A 17,160-nucleotide genomic window follows, 5' to 3' on the forward strand; every position below is an offset into this window, starting at 1 on the left:
AGCTCTAACTGCCAGGACTAAAAGTTTGGTATTTCTGGAGAATATCGTGTAGACGAAGGAGTGTTCAAATGATGATGTACTAGTTTTGAAGTCTACAAGTATATTCTAGCAAACTTTTTAAGAATAAATTCCATGCTAGGCCAATTGTAATGAAATTTTTCTATTATTTCTACAAAGCTGTCTCAGTTTGAAACCTTGAGACAGTTCAGTGTTGGGTAGTCATCTGTCTCAAAACGCTGAGAAGATGGGGCTGCATTCATTTGCAAACTGGCTGTCATAAAGGCCTTAAACTTTGCATTATGTTGAGGCAGTGGTGATCTCAGCCTTCTTGTATTTGTCTGAGTAATGTAGCTCCCAAAAGAGATCCCAAGGTCCAGAAAAGACATGGAAATAATTGGTGGCTTGTAAGGAAAAATCATATTCCATCACACAGCAACACCAGAGCTGTCTGTAGAGTTTAGAAGTCAGCTGAAGTTATTTATGTTTCATCTGAAGGGAGTAAGACAAGAGCAGTTAATATAAAAGAATGCATGTCTGACAATCATACAAGCGGATGGGAGCCTGTTTTATCTGGGTCTGTGGATTTTCTATCTGTATGCTGTTGAGGAGATTGTCAGAATTCTGATTAGAGAATAAGGAACCTACAGAAAGTGCAGTACGCAAATGCTGGAGAGCACGGGTCAAAGTTTTACGCTTCCTGGGACTGCCTAGCATATTAAGAGGTCTAGGGAAAAAATGGCTGTGGTTCAACATTAATAGCACATTGACAAGTGTGATTTAAACCTATCCACATCTAAATCAGTCAGCCCTACTGAAATCTTCAAATACTTAAGAGGTAACCCGTAGCCAATGGTGTCAAAAAGTGCTGTGAGATTTGAGAAAGTAACCTGCATTTCTCTCCCATAACAGTTTTGTCCTTGTGTGAGAAGCAAGTGAGGGATCTTGCTGCCCTTGTGTCTTTTGTTTAACCTCTGTCAGCACCATGTGTAGTAAACTGCTACTGTCTTAACTAAATGTTACATCTTTGAGAAACAAATTAGATGGCAAATGATCTGTTAAGAGCTGACTGCCTTCTTCCCCCCAGACAGCTGAGATGCACCTCTTTTTCCCTCTCTCAAGCATTTGCTGCTTTGCACTTCCTTTTCTTTCATTGGAGAGTCAGATAAATCGGTTGCTTTGCACTAGTATATGTTCCTTGGAAAGCCGCTTAAACTCTCTTCAAACACTGCACTACCTATAAATTGATTGCTTCCTCTAAGTGGCACTTCTGCTCTAGCTGGATCCTCTAAATCCCATTTTACTGCTTCTGCTTACTAAGCAGGTGAGAGAAACTTTCATAAGCGGTGAGCAGAGAAGAAGGAGCTGTAGTTCTGTATAAAGGAAATGTTTGGAAGTTTTGAAGCTGTTTCCCCTGCTCAGCTGCCATCCCTATGTTAATCAATTACCTGATCTTTTGCATTACAGCAGAAGTCTTGATTCAGTTATTAAGGAAAGTTATTTCTGAAAACACTCAGCCCCCTCTGTGCATGCCAAACCTTTAATGGCACTGTGCAATACGCACATTGCAGTGATAAATCAGGTTGTGGAATGAATGGCAACATAAATATTTGGCTCCAGATCCAAAATGTCATTTATTTGGCCATTTTATTTAGGGTAGCCCTCCCCGCCCCTCCCATTCCCTCCCCCTCCCATTCCCTCCACCTCCCTCCCCTCCCCTCCCTTACACTCCCCTGCCCTACACTCCCCTGCCCTACACTCCCCAATACTCCCCTACGCTCCCCTCCCCTATACTCCTCTCCCCTACTCTCCCCTCCCCTACAATACCCTACCCTACACTCCTCTCCCCAGCACTCTCCTCCCCCACACTCCCTTCCACTACACTCCCCTACACTCCCTTATACTACCCTCCCCTACACTCCCCTCCCCTACACACCCCTACACTCCCCTATACTCCCCAACACGGCCCTCCCCTGCCCTGCCCTCCCTTTTCCTGCCCTCCCCTCCCTTCCCTTCCCCTCCCTTCCCCTCTCCTTCCCTCCCCTTCTCTCCCCTCTTGTCTCTCTTCTCCTCCTCTCCTCTCTTCTTCTCCTCTCTTCTCCTTTCTTTCACAAACTTGAATGCCGAAGAGGGAGAACCGTCACTTCAAATCGCTTCAGTCATTCTCGTAGCTTATATCACTGGGAATAAGCTATTCATGGGAATCCGTCAGCGGTAATCATAAGCGTTGCAGCTGCTGGGTCACTAGTCAAGCAAGAGTCTCAAACTGGGAATCGCTGACTTCTTTCTGTGGCTCAGACAGGTGACTTTCAATTCCACCCTGCCTTGGACACATCGTCTTACTGTGTCCCCAGCTACAGTGCAGTTTTGCTTAGAAGCAGAAGCACGCTTTTGAAGTAGTTCCACTACTTCCATTTTCAATGAAACTTGGCTTGGCTAGCCAAGTGGCTTCTGTAAATAGAACACAATCAAGAGATTTTGGTTAGAAACAACTAACTGAGCAATTCCTTTCCACATGGGCAATGAATATTTACCCTTTCCTAATGGAGACTACAGTGTAAGAGATAATGACAGATCATTCAGAGAGCTTTGAAATACCCTTTGGGGATGCTTAGTCCAGAGGACCAGAGTAAATCTGTCTGAAGTACACCATGGAATCACTCTGAATTACTTCCTAACAGAAGCCTGTCCTTGTGTCTGCTATGGCTGTGTCTGCTATGCTTGTGGCTGCTATGACCTGTGTCTGCTATGGCTTCAGCTGGTTTCAGTGTTCTTCTTCACCTAATACTTCAGTTAAGAGTTCTAAAGGAAGATGGAAAGATGGAGAAATATCTAAATCACGGATGAAAAGTGCTTTGAGAACTTTGGTCATTAGCCCCGTAAAGCATCAAAGTGCTGTCCTATGAAGCAAATGCTTTATTATCTTGATATCTAAGGAGGTAAATAAATCCAATGTTGTAACATTAAGGAGTGGTTAGAAAAGTAAACCTTGAAAACAAGTAAAGGAGAAGACCAAGTAAGCAATTGCAGTGCCTGTGGGGTAACTGCAGGGTTAGGCAAAGAACTATTGTGCAATGCAATCTTATTATAAAAGAAGTATTATGTGAATTTTTACTGTTTTATTTCTTGAGTGTTCTATATGAAAGGGAGTGAATCTATCAGGATTAGCTGTTTAATTTAGAAATGTAATGAAAATTGGCTTCTCTTTCCTTTTGAGTTCACCCCTTTTTATAGGATTTTATAATCGAGTAAGTAGGTATTTTTTTAAAACAGAGTAAAAGCGGGTAATTATGTGCACAATTATTTTTAAAATACAGTAACAATAGCAAGGATGAGATGAAAGGTATTTATACACTATTATGCTGTCACGGTATGTCCCATACATTAGTAACAGTCAGAGGCTTCATGTTAGTGAACAAAAGATGTCTTTAAAAAAGTAAATAACTAACTAACTAACTATGCATATGGGTAGATAAATTGACAGATAGATAGACAGACAGACAGGCACCTAAGAAACTGCTGTGAAGCTTCTTGCTCTCTTTTCTACAAGTTAAAGTGAATACAGCATCAGGGTGTGTTACAAACATTACCCTCAGTCCACCACAGATACACACGAGAGGTCAGTCTGCAGGTTCCGGAGGCAAAGAAACTGCTCTGGTTTGATGTGAAGAACCAAGACGTAAGTTGCTGTCAGAGAAAAGATGCTGTCAAAGTGCGTCACGTCTATGCTAGAGCATCTCTGCCACCATCTGTAGTGCATCTATATGCACCTATACTGGAGCATCTCTGCTTATCCAGTCTGGGTGATCTTAGGAGCATTCTGAAGCCCCAGAGGAGGGTCTGTTTGTCTTTTCTGCTTTTATAGCCAGTGAAAATTCTTCTAAGTTTACACAGAGTGGATGAAAAACACTAAGTGTACTTCCAATCTTCACAGCTTCTAAGCAAGTGGAGATGAGGTTGTGGAATAAGCAAATAAAGTGTTGATCTGGAAGCAGCCTAAAGATTGTCTTTAACCAGGGCCTTGCATTCTTCATTTTTATACCATTACTTGCCTTCAAGTGCATGATCATTATTTTATTAACTTTCTACCGCTACAGAAATGCACCTGAGTCTTTCACAAAACTTACGGGTGGTAATTGGAAATATTCATCAGCATTCTCTATTTCCTTCTTCATCTCAATTCTCTTCTGGCCTGTGAAGCTCTTCAGGTCAGAGATGAAGATCAGCTATAATACGGAGTTTTGGAGACTGCAAAGGAAAAGAAGAATCATCCTGAAAACTCTTTTCAGCCTCACGTGCAATCATCAAAGAAAAGAATACCAAAAGAATACCGCTTTATCACGGTAAGCATAAATTTGAGCATAGGTCTCCTATAAGTGAAGCGAGGTTAAACAGGTTCCAAAGAAGGTGAAGGAGCACACCCAAAATCATTTCCATAAAACTGTGTTTTCAAACAAGTGGTTTAAAGATTTAGATTTTCTTACAGGTGAAGAATGAAAATATACAATAAAAGAAAATAAAAAATTACCAGGACATACAGTTTTCTTCTAGCTTGCTTTGCTTCATTCAGAATCTGAGTCTTGGGTCACAATCAGGGAGCAGCATTGTACAGAAATGCCAAAGCCTCCCCAAGCTTTTTCTATCTTCATCAACAGGGCTTTGATACTGCTGCCTCCTCAGCAACGTCGGCAATTTAGTAGGAAAGTTGGTGTCCACCAGGTCAAATTAGGAAGAGGAAATCCCTCTTGCCACAACTTCACACTCACAGCAGAGTTGGCAGGACAGAGCGATGGACAGAGAAGTATCTATGAGAGTGTTAGAAAACAGACTTTAGAGCAGATTTCCATCAACCCAGGAAAAATTACTTGCTCATCCCGTCAAACTAAACTCTAAGTAGAAGTTGGTGATCCCAAGCTGCATTCCTGACATCTATGCTGCAAAGTCATCCAATGTGACATGTTACTATACCAGCCTGTTAGGAAGACAAACAAGAGTTTTGAGTTTATGATGTTTGTTTAGAATTAAGCTCAAAGCGTTAGTCCTTTGATATGTTTTTGTCTGCAAGTGTTTTCACTGTTTCCCAGACAGTGTCTCCAGCAAGCTAGCTGCTTGTTTCATTTGGCCAGATATTTGGCCATATCTGGCCAGATATTTGCTTTCTTAGTCAATAACCAAATCTGTCAAGTTAAGAACATGTAATTAATGAGAAGGAAATCCTTTTATTTTGATCTGAGGTCACTTTTTTGTTTGTTGTTTTTTTGTTTTTTTCTTTCTAGACCAAGAATGAATCACGGAGAACCAGCAAAACTGAGGTGAAAAATTAAATGAAAAATGTTAAGGTCAGGCAGCTTGCTCACTGCAAGTGCTAATCTGGAAGCAGATGGAGTGCATCTTCATACACAACATCCTGAGACACTCAACAGGTCAGCCCATTTGATGAAGTACATTGCTGTCCTGAATTTTAATGTGACAGGGGTACTTTTAAGTCTCTTGTTTATGCTTTAGTACTTGAGGCGTATGGCAGGAGCACAGCACACTCTTATTTGTCCACCCTTATCTGTTGATCGTGTGTAGGAAAAAGAGAACGTGCAGAGGCCCTCACCCATACATTGCATCTGTCACTCTGTGCAGCTACATCACTGAGCAAAAGTACCAAACTTAATGCTTGAGAAAGGACTTTACACAAACTACAGAATACTAAAACGAAGTATTCACAATAAAAACACATTTTTTGCCTCAGCCAAGCATCAAACCACTTACAGAAGGGCATGGGCCCTCTCTATGCACCTCAAGGTGGGATCCACAAATCCTCACGTGGTTTCATCACATCCAGCACGCTTCTCTGTCCCTCCTAGCTAAACCTGCACAGAGGCAGCTGCTCCCAAATTGCCATGGTGACATCACTCAGTTCTGTTTCTGAAGTCGTCACCGTAGGGGCCTTGCAATGACAACAGAACACTCTCTGTTGCTAATGCGTATGTCTCAGAAACAATTAGAGAAGTGCCACTATCCCCAAGTTGACTTTAATTAGAGTAGTTCCAAAATTATTCTCTGCTACCATACATCCGTGGAAGGTGTGGGATAAATCTTGTCCTTCAGCAAGGATTACAGACAAAAGGAGCTTGATTGTGATACGTTCCCCTTACTTCCAGAGCTGTTGACTTTTTATTTCCGTGTAAGAAAAAAGAAGGTGAAATCAACAATTCTCTTCCTCCGAGTTGGGAATATGAAATAAGCCCAATTATCCAGGAAGCCTTAAAAAGGAAACTATATTTTTCCTTGTTAAACTCCTTGTTTCTTCTGAAAAATTTTCCAGTACTTTGCGGCTGCGGTGGTTTTAATCGGGTGGGCAGCCGAGTTCCACCACGGCCACTCTCTCACTCCCCCTCCTCAAAGAGAAAGGGGAAGAAAATGCGATGCAAACGGCTCAAGGGTTGAGATAAGGACGGGGAGATAGCCCCCTGCTACCAAAACTTTGCCACGTAAACCCACCAGAGCAACCCTTTCAGTGAAGAAATTTTTCCTAATAACCACCCTAAACCTCCCCTGGCGCAACTTAAGGGTTTTTGCTCTTGTCTTGTCACGTGGGGCTTGGGAGAAGAGAACGATCCCCACCTCTCTGGAGCCTCCTTTAAGGTTCCTGTAGAGCACAATAAAGTCTCTGCTGAACCTCCTTTTCTCCAGGCTAACCAACCCCAGCTCCTTCAGTCGCTCCTCACAAGACTTGTTCTCTAAACCCTTAACAGGCTTCAGAGCCCTTCTCTGGACACGCTCCAGCACCTCGATGTGTTCGATGGACACAGTACTCTAGGTGCGGCCTCACTAGAGCCGAGCACAGAGGGACAATCACTTCCCTAGTCCTGATGGGCACTCTGTTTCTGATACAAGCCAGGATGCCCTTGGCCTTCCTGGTCACACTTCTTGACCACATGTTCCACAAGAACAATTTTCATTTTTGAGGGTGGAAAAACTGTCATTCAAATAGAATAACAGAAAATCTCGCTGCATTACACCGGAAGTATGTTTTCGCCAGTTAAATATATAATAAAATAAAATAAAATAAAATAAAATAAAATAAAATAAAATAAAATAAAATAAAATAAAATAAAATAAGGTAAAATAAAATAAAATAAAATAAACAAAACAAAACAAAACAAAATAAATAAAACAAGATAAAATAAAACAACACAAAAAATAAAATAAAATAAAATAAAATAAAATAAAATAAAATAAAATAAAATAAAATAAAATAAATAAAACAAAATGAAATAAAATCTTAAGAGTATATGTATATCTTCTTTTTGATTTTATTTTTTTACAGACGGTAACAATAATAATGGTAATGATAATAATAACCATAGCAATGCAAACTACCGTTCATTGTTTTTCTTTATGTAATTTCTCAGTGTCTGAGAAGATCTCAGTTGAGGAAGGGGAAGAAAATGCAATGCAAAGGGCTCAAGGGTTGAGATAAGGACGGGGCGATAGCCCCCTGCCCCTGCTCCACGTGGGGTCCCTCCCACGGGATGCCGTCCTTCCCGAACTGAGCCTGCGGGGGCTGCCCGCAGGCAGCAGCTCTTCAAGAACAGCTCCCACATGGCTCCATACCACGGGGTCCATCCATCCCCCAGGAGCAAACTGCTCCAGCACGGGTCCCCCCAGGGTGGGCGGCAGCTCCCCCCTCAGACCCCCTGCTCCTGCGTGGGCTCCTCTCCACGGGCTGCAGCTCCGGCCCGGGGCCTGCTCCTGCGGGGGCTCTCCATGGGCCGCAGCCTCCTCCAGGCCACCTCCACCTGCTCCACCGGGGGCTCCTCCACGGGCTGCAGCGTGGAGATCTGCTCCATGTGGGACCCATGGGCTGCAGGGGGACAGCCTGCTCCACCAGGGGCCTCTTCACATGCTGCAGGGGACTTCTGCTCTGGCACCCGGAGCACCTGTCCCCCTCCTTCTTCGCTGATGTAAGTGCCTGCAAGGCTGTTTCTCACTCCTCTCTCTCTCCCTGTGAAGCAGCCTTTTTTGTTATTTTTTCCCCACTTCCTTAAATATGCTCTCACAGAGGTGCAAACAACGTAGGTTATTGGCTCGGCTCTGGTCAGCAGCAGGGCCCTTATGTGACATGGGGCAGCTTCTAGATTCTTCTTACAGAAGCCACCCCTATGGCCCCCTGCTACCAAAACCTTGCCACATAAACCCACCAGAGCAACCCTTTTGGTGAAGAAATTTTTCCTAATAACCAACGTAAACCTCCCCTGGCGCAACTTAAGGCTTTTTGCTCTTGTCTTGTCATGTGGGGTGTGGGAGAAGAGAAACAACTCCCACCTCCCTGGAGCCTCCCTTAAGGTTCCTGTAGAGCAAAATAAAGTCTCAGCTGAAATTCTTGGAATAGAATAACAGAAAATCTCGCTGCATTACACCAGAAGTACGTTTTTGCCAGTTAAAATAAAATAAAATATTAACAGTATACGTATGCCTTTTTTTTTCTTTTTACATACGGTAACAATAATAATGGTAATGGTAATTATAACCATAGCAATGCAAACTACCGTTCATACTACATTGTTTTTCTTTATGTTATTTCTCAGTGTCTGAGAAGATTTGGAACAGTTGATGTATTATAGCATTAAGTACTAATTGCTTTCCCACTCAGTAATTTGTCTAACGTAGGAGAAGCTGAAGAAGTGAGGTCTTCACCAAGACAATAAGCTAACTGTGAAACAACACAACTGACTCTTGCACGTGTGATAAAACTGTTTCCTCAGCTGAGAGTGTCCCTGATCTCCCTTGTGGCTTCCCTTGTGGCTGTAATGACCATTACTGAGGTATAGATTCAGTCTCCCTAAGCTCGCTGTCCATAATAAAACAGAAGAAATCCGTGTGTGCTTGACAGAAGCACGAATGATGTATTTTGTTAGAATTTGGAGATTTTTGAGGAAATGGGAGCCTCCAAAATACCGACTGGTTCAGAAGAAATGAACCTGATCTTGCGAGAGCAGTCACTTGTGCTGGATCATGAAGAATGCTATCAGAGCAAACCTGGCTTCACTCCATTGTTTTAGTTATTGCTGAGAAGGGCTTGCACAGTTTTAAGGCCTTTTCCATTTTTTTTTTATTTTTTTTTTTCACATTGCCCTGCCAGTGAGGAGGCTGTGGTTGCAAAAAAGCTGGGAGGCAACACAGCCAGGACATCTGAGCCAAACTGGCCAAAGGGATATTCCCTACCATATAGAATCATAGACCGGTTTAGGATGGAAGGAATCTTAAAGATCATCAAGTTCCAACCCCCTGCCATGGGCAGGAACACCTCCCACCAGACGAGGTTGCTCAATGCCCCATCTGTCCTAGCCTTGGACACTTCCAGGAATGGGGCATCCACAGCTTCTTTGGGTGACCTCTTCCAGTGTCTCCTCACCCTCATAGTAAAAATCTCTTCCTTACCTGAGTCTATCCTCAGCCTGTCTTCACAGGAGAGGTACTCCATACCTCTGATGATCATTTTTGTGGCTCTGCTCTGGACCAACTGCAGGTCCAGGTCTCTCTTGTGCTGGGAGCCCTGCTACTCCATGCCCCGGACTCTGGAGGGCAGAGCAGAGGGGGACAATCACCTCTCTCGCCCTGCTGGCCACTCTGCTTTTGATGCAGCCCAGGATACAGTTGGATTTCTGGGTTGCAAGTGCATATTGCTGGCTCCTGTTGAGCTTCTCATCGACCAGTACCCCCAAGTCCTTCTCCACAGGGCTGCTTTCAAGGTATTTCTCACCTAGTCTGTACTGGTGTTTCAGAGAGCCCCTCTGCTCATGCATTAGATTGGGAGGCTGGGCATCTGGTTTGGATTGTTGGAACCGCTAACTTGAAGAAGAATTAAAATTGAGTGTTGGACATCTAGAACAGTAAATAGGCATTTTCTCCTGCTTCTGTGCTAGGCAATGGGCATAGCTGAAACACATCTGAAACAAAACTATTACCAGCTCGTACCATTCCAGACAGACCCTCGATGATATATGGGTCAACCCCTGTGCTGCCAATTGTACAGACCTCCTAGTATTATTTTTTCAAAGGCAGTTAAACTTAATAAGCAATGACTTTTACTGGAACACTGAAGAAAGTCTATTCATCGAAGGCCGCATCTATATTAGGTGTGGAGATGGAGCAATAATGTAGTTTTGCAACAAAGGAATATTACAGCAAGGAGTATTTGTTATTGGTGCTCTGTGAGTGAATGAATGAAGTGGCCCTGTGGCTGCCACACCTTCTGTGATGATGGTAGCAAGGGAGACCCATGTTCCTGCTGGAGCTCTTTCTAGACTGTGAATTTATCCAAACTGTGTTGTGTTCCCTTGGAGGTATAGCAACAAGCAATGTAGTCCAGTTGGAGAAGATCAGTAGATCAAAGCAGCTAAGGCTAAAGGCCTTACATATTCGTCATGTGGTTCCAGCATCTAGGAGCTTTGGACTAGATTCATTTGGAGCCATTGGACAAAAATGCCTGCAAACTTTGATTCAACTCTATCGGAAGAACAGGTGATTAGTTTGGGTTTTTATATCCCCTTTCGGGGTTGCAATACATTGATCTTGCACCTGAAACAGATCTTTAATTTCTGTTTCTTTAGAGAGAACATTCATTCATGTAGCACTAATCCTCTGTGAAACTGCAACCGGATGGAGTAAATGTGATTACTGGAGTTTTATTGCAAAACTACATTCTTGCTCCATCCCAGCATCTAATAGAGATGCAGCCTTTGAGGAATAGATTTTCCTTAGTGTTCTAAGAAGAGCTGCATCCAAAGGAACTGGGGTTCTCCTAGGACCACTACAGAAATATTTCTGCTCTCCATAGCTTGTCCAGCACAGGTAGTGTTGGTCAGAGCACAGTTGCCTCTGACACTTGGTGCATGACACTTGACATAGACTCACAGTTTACACTGAGGTCAATCTGAAAATGAGAATCATGTTGGAGATGAGAAGAAGGTGACAGAGATGTACTTAGGGTAAATGAGTAATTTCTGTGCCCATTTCCTCCAAGCTGAATAAGAACAAAGTGAATTAATTTAACAGTTGTCAGTAACTTAGATCACGATAGATTTTATTTCCTAATTGTTCTGACAGCACGTTCTCGTGTCCACTGTGGGTCTGTTCCACTTCCTAGAGCAGTCAAGCTGGATTCTGCATTTGTCAGCAGAATTTTCCATAAACTTCTCCTGAGTGCAGTCTACATGGATAGAATATAAAGCGTGTTTAACTTCCTCCATCCAGCCAAATGAAGAAGTATTTTATGTTAAAGGACTAAGCATCTTTTTTTTTTTTTTTTTTTTCTGGGTGGGGTGGGGGTGGGGCTTGGGGTTGGGGGGGTTCTTTTTTTCTAGACCTTACAAAATAGATCATGGCAATGTTCTATTGAAAAATATGACAACAGTTATCTTAAGAAACAAAAACGTATAGCAGCTAAGTGTAGTAACCAGTGAAAAGCTTTTTGCCAGTCGAACTTGAACCAAAAGAGGTGGGAGAATTCTGCAGAAAGCAAATAAAGACAGGGAATCAGGGTGTCTCAGTCAATTAGATGTGATGGAAAGCCAGCAAAAGAGTGAGCGCTTTTTTCATCTGCTGTAATAAAAATGATAAGAAAATCTGTTTACTATAAAACAAATTCAATTCAGATGATCAAGCTGGGGACTGGTCTGCGTGAGAATGATACAGAATCTGTGTTAGCTATGTTAAAGAAAAAGTTAAATAAGTCTGGGTTGCTGTGATATCATTGACGCTGTCTGAAGAAAGTTATTGACCAGGAGGTTTCTTAAGTTTTTCACGGGTGTCTTAGGAAGAAAAGAAATGAAAAACGGAGGGAAGTGAGAGCAGGAAGGCTTATACAATGTCGAAAAACTGAATATCCCGGGATAAATGCTTAGTTCTACAGACAAAATGAGGTTTCCATGCAGGGGAATTGTTTTCCTGAATTTTCTGTAAGAGTTTCCCAGTGACTAAGGAAATCAATGGGAAAGGACTCACTTGAGAATGCACTTTGTTCTTACAGGTCCCATTTCAATACATACTATGATACGTCCAGAGGTAAATCTGCTTCATCGTCATTTGGTTTACTTTCCTGTGAGTCTGATCAATGGAGACACAGGACAGCCATGCACAGCAGTCCTCTCAGGTAAGAAAGCGTTCTCCTTCCAACAGGGATGTTAGAGTGAGCTCTGCAGGGAGATGGGGAACAAAGTAAAGGATGGTGATTCGTAGGTCTTAGCTAGCCCAATTGTGTCTTAGAAACTGAAGTAGAAGATTCTGAGATCAATAAGCAATTAACTGAAGATGTAAATGGAAAGTGTTACCTACAGGTTTAACAGAAATAGGTGGGACGTTTGGGAAGAAGATTGGGAGAAGGCGGTAAAAACGTGCAATAAAAGGTTTGGGTGGAAATTGAAACAAGGGACAGTAACTAATAAGGAATAGAAATGATAAAAAAGGCGGGATAGGAAATCAAGGAAATGGGCAATACCCAGAAAAAAGCCGTTTTAAAGAAAAGCCCCCTTGGGTGAATACTGGCACATTGGAAGGATATTGTCGGAAGTGGGGGCACAGAAAGCAAGAGGACTCTCCTGAAGCATTGCAGTCAAGGGTGGCCACTATACAAGCTTGAGGATGGAGCTAAATGGCCACTTTATGGATGAATCAGCTAGAACGCCATCCTGCAATTAGTGTTGTTTTTGAGGAGAGAACGAAAATGGGATGAAATGTTGTATACTGATATGCTGTTTCACCATCCTGGAGGCAAAAAGATATGGAATTAAGTTGGCCCCTAACTGAGCCTTTGGTGAAAGTACAGGCTGGAGAAAGATCAAAAGAAGCGTTAACAGGGTTATTGAAGGTGCTAAAGGTGTGGCATGTAGTATTTGACAAAGCTGTTTGAAGCTGAATGAGTAGGGAAAGAGGAAATCACAGGTGTGAGCCCTCTGGGGCCTCTCGTAAATACCAAAATCTGGTTAAACTGGGAATTGAGAATCTATTCTAACAAGGTCCAAAAGAAACCCCTATGGAATTTTTGGCCCAGCTTTGAGATGCAGAGAAGAAAAAAAATAGACCAGTTTGGACCTGGCTTCGGAAGACAAACAGAGACAATTGGCTAGCCTCTTTCTAATCAGCTCCTGATGTCAGAAAGAAATTGTCTTAGGTTGCAGGATAAACTTGCAAGAGTCAGAGCAGGAATGACGGGGACCAGGGGCATCTATCGTAGCAGATCGACTGGTTGAAATAAAGCTAGGAATGAAGAGAGAGGCATGGATTTTTAGGTTGGATATGGGAGCTTCTTTCTTTGAGTTAATCCAAAAGTTGATTCTGGAAAAGCGCTAGGTCTGCCAATGCAGTAGGAGCAACTGGCCGAAAGGAAAAGGCTTTTTTTTTTTTTTTGCAGTGCTTAAGGTTGGAATTGGGGAAAAATGATGGGAATCCATCCGTTTTTCTACTTACCCAATTTGCTTAGGCCCTTCTTAGAAAGGGACTTGCTGGGAAGAGTGGATGCAAAAGTTTCTTTGGAACAAGGGAAAATGGAAATCAAAGTAACATCTTAAGCTCTGTAGTCTATCTATCCGTGGCGAGTCCAGAGAAAGCTCCCCATAGGACTCCCTGGATGGGTGTGTAATGGGTAAAGCCTTGTTTATTCATTAAATGTTGCTCATAGGGGGTTTCAACGGTTGACTGCTTATACCCCCCAATATCCTGTTGAAGGAAAAAAACAAGTATAGGAATTTTCTGTTCCGTTAACAATTGCAGTAGAAACCAGCTCCAAAAAAGGGCAAAATGGCATTCCCCCTCGCATGGGAACACACATATCAGCAGCAAAGTCATGACCGCAACGCAGAGGACGACGACGATCTTCAACCCCACGACCACCAGAGGACTGATGAATACCCCCTAGCATCAGGCCGCGCAGTCGTAGAAGACACCAGGAAATGCTACTAAACCTGGAACTACTAGGCTATAAATCGAGACTCTGGCGGGCTTAGGTGTGTGCCGTTGGCGGAGCAGGAGACTCCCCGGCCGCCCAGCGCTGTTTTACTTATCGCTGCTTGCTGAATTGCTCAAATAAATTGAAATTGGATATACCTTACCCACGATGTGTCGGGAATGATTTCTACCAAAATTAATTTATAATAAATTGGTGCCGTGACTCGGTAAGTGGTAGCTTGGCTGGATCCCTCCCAGGGGAGGCACGCCCGGCTGATTCTGCGGTCCCTGTCTGGAGGTCCCCAAGCAAAGGCATCCCTACCGACGAACCTAAAGTTCCAGCGGCAAGTAAATAAACAACCAGTAACGCCTTAATCTTTGTGCACGAAGCTCCGAACGAAGACTCAGGAGTGAGTAAGTATAGGCCGCTTATCAGTTCGGTTGGGGTTGGGAATCCCAGAGTGTGCCTGTGTGAGACGTCCAATCAAGGACGAAGCGAGTGCGGACTCCCTGGTAGTGCGGTTCCAACCTCCCGCGAGGGACTGGGCCACGAACGGGAGGCGAAGGTGGTCGAGGGTGGTCGAGGGAAAAAGGAGGTCAGGATATGCAATTATCAATGGAGAAAACTTCTCTGTAATAGAGTCAGGACCTCTGAGTCCCAGTTGGTCGGCCCAAGCATGTGAACGATATGCAGTATTAAGGGCCCTACAAATGGTAAAAGGTAAAACTGGAACCATATAGCCTGATTCCAAGTATGCCTTCAGGGTAGTGCATACTTTTGGAAAAATTTGGGAAGACAGGGGCCGAATAAACTCTCAAGGTAAGGGATTGATTCATCAGGAATTGATCAGTGAAATTTTGCAGGCTTTGAGAGGGCCAATAGGAATAGCAGTAGTACATTTGAGAGGACACCAAAAGGGACTGAACCCATTAGTTAGGGGAAATAACCTAGCTGATCATGAAGCTAAAAGGGCAGCGCTGATGGTGATATATACCAAGGAGAATCGGAAAGATTGCCCATCCTGTGGGAAGAATTTAACCGAGTTCCCCTGTTATGATTGTTGGAAGGATTATGGAATAGAGGCAGTGCACTGTAGATATAACAACCCCCGATATAGCTACTGCCGTCTCCATGGGGAGCAACATTTCATCCTCAGCTTCACTGTGCAAGAGAAAGACAAAGTAACTCAAATGGGTGTGAAGGAACTAACTGAAGGTAAATGGGAACTCCCTGATGGTCGAGAGGGTCTCCCGAAATCTTTGGCCCTGAGGGTTATGCAGAAATTCCATGAAAAAACTCACTGGGGAACTCAAGCGTTGGTGGACCAATTTGCTACGAAGTATATGTGTATTGGTATATACAATATCGCTAAGAGAATAGTTAATGAATGTATGATCTGCTTAAGAGTAAATAAGCAACAACTAAGAGAGAGACCTTTAGGGGGAAGAGAATTAGCCCACAGACCATTTGCTAGAATTCAAATAGGTTTCACAGAGCTACCAAAGGTGGGACAATATAGATACTTACCGGTAATGGTTGACCACCTAACTCATTTTGTGGAAGCCTTTCCAGTAGCCCGAGCTACGGCCCAGACGGTGGTAAAGATACTGTTGGAAAATATAATCCCCAGATACGGATCGATCGAGGCAATAGACTCCGACAGAGGGCCGCATTTTGTCTCAAAGTTAGCCAGACACTCTCTCCTCCCTGGGGACCAAATGGGAATATCATACCCTGTGGCATCCACAAAGCTCGGGAAAGGTAGAAAGGATGAATGGGGAAATAAAAAAACAATTAACCAAGTTAATGATAGAAACAAAAACCTCATGGGTAAAATGCCTCCCATTGGCTTTACTAAACATAAGAACCCAGCCTCGAACAGATGGAGGAATATCCCCTTTTGAGATGTTATACGGGATGCCGTATGATTTAGAGCTCCCAACTGATCATCCTCAGTTGGAAGAGTCGCAAATACAATCATATATAGTATCGCTTATGATTAGGAGGAGGCAGCTGCGTGAAAAGGGATTAGTGGTACAACGCCCCCCCCCCCCCCCCCAGAGGTGGCCATACACAGGATCAAACCAGGAGACCAGGTTCTGATAAAATCCTGGAGAGAGACCTCTTTAACTCCTCGTTGGGAAGGACCCTACCTTGTTTTACTTACCACTTACCGGACACAGCTGTCCGGACAGCCGAGAAAGGATGGACTCATGCCAGCCGAGTTAAAGGACCAATACCGGAGGAACGGTGGAGAGTGGCCAGCCGACCTGGAGACTTGAAACTGACCCTGCGAAAAGGGATTGAGGAGTGAATTCGTGATCGTATGACTCATAGCCCTCTCTAAGAAATCAACAGGTCCATTGTAAACAGGAACTGGGAAGTGGGGGGAAAGAGGGGAAATTCCTTAATGTGCCTAACCCCATACATCAGAAGGGTAACGCGCCTAAGGAGGAGTGAGCAACTGGGACTGGGAGTGGCTGGAACAGGAAAATCGGTACCTAGGCCCCTGAAGATTACTCTTGCTGCCGTGAAGAAAGTAAACCCCGCTGCTTGAGGCAACCAAGTAGGTGGGCGAGGCAGAGGGGTACAACGGTGGGGCGGATTATGTGGTACCCACCCCTATTTTGGATAATGGGATCCGGCCGAATAAACTGCCCTGGTACCCACCGTGACTTGAAACAACCTCCCCAGAATTATAAATGGATGTTGCCCTTCTGGTGTATGTTGGCGCTACCTCTCCTACTGAATATCCCCTGTCCAGCTGGGGCCGACGGGGGATATTCGCACCAGCCCTTTAAGTGGACCCTGGGTAGCTGGGATGACTCGAAGATCCTCAAAACTAATATTACGGCAGGTGCACCTTCTTTCAACATAACCAATTGCGAATTACTCGGGACAGTACTAGGATGCGGAGGAAAAACGGAACACCACCTGTGTAGTCCCCTGAGACAATACTTCTGGGGGGGCTTCCAATGCAAAGGCTACCTATTGGTGTCCTAGCTCAAAGCCAGGAAAAAGTTACTGTAACTATCCAAAGCACTATTTTTGCGCAAACTGGGGCTGTGAAACAATAGCTACTCCGAGGTGGTGGAGACACCCTCCCGATAAGTATCTCAATGTTACTTGCATACCAGAAGGTTGCCGTGAGCCTACTTACAGTTATGACGGTAGCGTAAACAACGCCGGAACTTGTAAATCTCTGAGGGTTACAGTATTACAGC

At 43.8% G+C, this 17,160-nt stretch overlaps 1 long non-coding RNA gene across 2 annotated transcripts; it reads right to left on the minus strand.

Annotated features, from left to right (window-relative positions):
• Positions 1–3,514: 3,514 nt before the first annotated feature.
• On the minus strand, positions 3,515–16,898 carry LOC310889435. Of its 2 annotated transcripts, none has more exons than XR_014576562.1 (4): positions 16,104–16,898; positions 4,536–4,802; positions 4,125–4,245; positions 3,515–3,684 (listed from the first exon to the last, which is right to left on the minus strand). It is a non-coding gene; the product is annotated as an uncharacterized lncRNA (long non-coding RNA). The 2 variants fall into 2 exon arrangements; XR_014576563.1 differs by having other exon boundaries at positions 4,526–4,802.
• Between the last annotated feature and the right edge of the window lie 262 nt (positions 16,899–17,160).

Source organism: Anser anser (assembly GCF_964211835.1).
Source record: "Anser anser genome assembly, chromosome: Z".
NCBI lineage: Eukaryota > Metazoa > Chordata > Aves > Anseriformes > Anatidae > Anser > Anser anser.